Genomic DNA, 4440 nt, shown 5'->3' with positions numbered 1-4440 from the left:
TGGCTTAGTCGGTTAAGCGTATGACTTTCGCTTAGGTCATGATCTCACGGTTCGTGGGTTCGAGCCCCGCGTCGGGCTCTGTGCTGACTGCCAGCTCAGAGCCTGGAGCCTGTTTCAGTCTGTGACTCCCTCTCTCTCTGACCCTCCCCTGCTCACGCTGTCTCTCTCTCTCTCTCCTAGAAATAAATAAAAATATTAAAAAAAAAAATTTCTTACAGTTCAAAAAATGTTAGTGCTATATGGAATTTGCTGCATTGTTGGATGAAGTATGGTTTATTTCAAAACTCATTAAGCATTCCGACATGCCAGGAACTGTCCTAGGAGGCGCTGCACATTCCGAATGGAGTAAGATAAAAGTCCGGCTATAAGGACACGGTGCAGTAGAAAAAGTTATGTTAAATGTGTGGAATACATTGAATTACAGGAGCATGCACAGTGGGGGCAGTTCACTCAGCAAGAGGCCCTCAGGGAAGGCTTCACAGAGGAGGGGACATGTGAGGTGCATCTTTTGTAGCGAAACTGATCAAGAAAGTACAGTCCAGGGAAAGAGAAAAAAGCATGATTCTCCACACTGATATTAAATTGTCAGTGATTCTGAAAGGAACTCCTTTTTATTTATTTTCTTGCTGTTCTATTCCCACTTCTCATTGGCACTCTAATCAGGGTTTGTGAATATGTGGCACCTAGGCTGCCCCACACCCACCTACCCCAGGGCAGGTATCTCTAACTGAACACAGAATTCTTTCCTTAAGGAGTCTACTCAGCACTAGGTTCCATGATTAATAAGGTAGAAACCGCCCCTCATCATTAAGAAAAGAGAGTGTATATGAGAGAAACTTGCTGACCATTTCTAATTTCATTGAGTGGAAGAGACATGGAGAGGGTGGATCTGGAGATGAGGCAAGGAGGCCAAGTTCTAAAATGTCACTTAGGCATTTTCAAAAGTTTCAAATCTTGGGCCACACCCTAGACTGTTTAAATCCCAAACTCTGGGAGTGGGAGAAAGGATTCAGTAGTTTTGAAGCTCCCCAAGTAACTTCCAATGGGCACACAAGTTTGGGAATGACGGCCATAAGGGGGCTTTGTTAGAAAAAGTTGAATTCAGGGGCACCTGGGTGGCTCAGTCAGTTAAGCGTCCGACTTCAGCTCAGGTCATGATCTCACGGCTCGTGGGTTCGAGCCCCACGTCGGGCTCTGTGCTGACAGCTAGCTCAGAGCCTGGAGCCTGTTTCAGATTCTGTGTCTCCCTCTCTCTCTGACCCTCCCCTGCTTGCTCAGTCTCTGTCTCTCAAAAATAAATAACAACATTTAANAGAGCCTGGAGCCTGTTTCAGATTCTGTGTCTCCCTCTCTCTCTGACCCTCCCCTGCTTGCTCAGTCTCTCTCTGTCTCTCAAAAATAAATAACAACATTAAAAAAAAAAAGTCGAATTCAGATTTAAAGGGCTGACAATGACCAAATCGCACTTTCTAGGGAGGATATTTTAGGGCAAGAGGGAGGCCTCGGAATCTGGTCTCGTCAAGGACAGATACCAAGAGTGAAGACCCGAGGGGCCTGGCCAGTGTGCAGGGCACCACCACCCAGGGGCAGAGCCAGAGAGGTGAACTGGGTCCATAACACTGAGCTGAAGGGCCAGCCTTCAGGCATTTTTTTTTTAAATCAGTTTTAATGGCCTAATGCCAAATCTACTTAAAAATGGTCATTTCCTGTTTTCATTTCTTTCTAGAAATGGCTAAGTACTAAAGCTTGAAGGGCAATCAGCGTAACAACTGAATGAGCTTGATTTTGCTACACTGAACTTTCTTTCAAGGTATTAAATTTGCATACAGAAAAAAGCCCAGGTACTTAAAAATCAATGAAATGATATTATGTCGAATTAAAAAGAACATGCCTGCGTAAACATAATACTTGGTAGCACTACCATTTCTTTGAAAGTCATTTTGACAACACATCCCTTAACGTAATGAGAATTTTGAGTTGGAGATAATTGAGTACAGAGAAAGCCGAGTTGAAAGCAGAACCAATATCAATACCATCCTAATCTCTTTGCAAAAAAAGAGAGAAAATCTACCTTTTAATTATATTACAATGACTCAAAATCTTACAGGAAAAAGTCTTCAACTTTTAAAATTCATTCAGAATTTTAAAATCTCTCTCATGAGAGGAAAGGTAAAATGAAAGAGTTTTCAAGACCTTTCTATACCTTAATGTCCTTTTTAACTCCAAATGTAAAACTGGATTTGTACTGATATAGTACTGTGAAATAAAGACCAATTCAAGAATACAGTTTAAAAGCACCTTCTCTTTTTCTGCATAGGGAAAATTTTTACTGATTTAAATTAGAAGCTCCTACCTAGTTGAAGGGAAGGAGAAAGGGAAGGCAAAAGAGAGAAACAGGTGATCCGTGACTCAAAGCTGGTCCTTAACTGCTCTCTAATAAAGGGAGAAGTCTGAAGATTTCTGGAGCCAAAGGTAATAAAGTGAAAAATGAAGTTTGAAAATCCACACACATCACTGGATTTATCCATTTTCTTTTAGTCAGAGTAATTTTACAAAAGGAAGTTCGATTTTAAAGGATTTCACTCTTTTTCCATCTCTAAACTGAAAAGAAACAGTTTATGGCTTCATAATATTTAAATGATAAGCCACTTCCTCAGCAAACACAATGTGTATTGATGCTCTGGTTAAAAACTACCTTATCTGTTCTTGGCTCCTGCAAGTTCTGTTGAAAGTAATGCCCCCTAAAAGACAAAGGCACCCTACAAAATTCAGTTTCCAATATAGGGACCCTCTAGCCTGCTCTGGTGGGATAAATGCTGTTAAGAATGGAGTGCCCTCTAGAGACCAGTCATCCAAATAGTCTTTTGCCATCCATTAGAGCAGCCGTTTTCAAGTATGGTCCTTGGACCAACAGCATCAGCATTTCTTGAGAAATGGTTAGAAATGTAAATTCGGGGGGGGCTCACCTGTTTAATCCCTTTGGGTTATCTTATAAAGAACAGAAATTCATTTCTCACAGTTCTAGAGGCTGAAAGTCCAAGATCAAGGCTCCAGCTGATCCAGTGTCCAGTGAGAGCCCATTTCCTGGTTCACAGATGGCACCTTTGTAACTGTAACCTCACAATGTGAAAGGGTCCAAGGGAGCTTTCTTGGAATTCTTTTATAATGGCACTAACCCCATTCATGAGGGCTCCACCCTCATGACCTAATCACCTCCAAGTGTCCCACCTCCTAATATAATCACCTTGGGTGTTAGCATTTCAACATATGAATTTTGGTGGGGGACACAAACATTCAGACCATACCACCACCTTAGGTCAACTGAATCAGAAACCTCTGAGGTGGGGTGCAGCAATCTGTGTTTTAACAAATCCTCCAGGTGATTCTGATGCCCACTCCATCTGAGAACACTGCATTAGAATGAACACTCCCCCAAGATGTCAGAGAATGAAGGTGTCGCTTTGTAAAGAAATTAATTATACAGGCATGAACTAAACTGTCTTTCCTCCAACCAGACAACTAGCTAAATAAATAAACAGACAAAGCTGATGCTTGTAACAAGCAAGAACATGGAGTTATAGTTTAGGATATATCATGAGACCAAATTATAGTTAATGTATAAGAAAATGCTTTCAGCAACTCTAAAATTATCCCCAAACTATCATTTTCAAGAATTATTATGTCCCTTGACGTAAATGATAATATAAATATGAAGCAGCATAAATACAAGAAGAGTAGGGGTAACCCCAGTGCTTACACTACCATCAATGAAGCGGACCAAGTAGATTCATGGACCCCTGTGCCATACCTCTTCCCCATTATTGAGGACTACAGTCTCCCACAAACCAGCTCATGGTTATTGGACTATAGAATGAGGATGAATATGTCAACATTCAAGGCAGAAATGAAAATAATAATTAAGAAAACCACCTTCTATACTTTTCATGATCTTTTTTATTTAACATACATAGTACATGTAAAACAACTGGCATAAAATTCATAAAAATACAATACTTCTATGCAAGATCACTTTATTCCTGATACATCCTTTCGTGTTCTCCTTAAAATCATTGTTCACGTTTAACACAATCCTTTCTCTGCTAAGCACTTTTAGAGGCTTGTCTTATAGAAATCCTGCCCCAACTTTGTTTTGTTTTGTTTTTATAGGTCACAGCAATGGCTATTTTTATTGCCTCCTTGTCCATCCTTACCTTCCCCACACTAAAGCAAAAATATTTTTAAATGCTAAAAATGAGTAAAATACTGAGCGTTAAATCTGTTTTGTCATGTATATTGAAACTACGACTATTCTACGTTACCATAAAAGATATTTATAATCGACAGCACCGGCTGCTACCAGATGTGACCAAGGATGAGTGTAGTGTTCGAAACTCACTGGCCTAAAATATAATCATAGCTTGCTGGTAGAGTCACGTTAAT

The sequence above is a fragment of the Crocuta crocuta genome, unplaced genomic scaffold (assembly GCF_008692635.1).
Source record: "Crocuta crocuta isolate KB4526 unplaced genomic scaffold, BGI_CrCroc_1.0 scaffold197, whole genome shotgun sequence".
Lineage (NCBI taxonomy): Eukaryota > Metazoa > Chordata > Mammalia > Carnivora > Hyaenidae > Crocuta > Crocuta crocuta.
Note: the sequence above shows the minus strand (reverse complement) of the source record.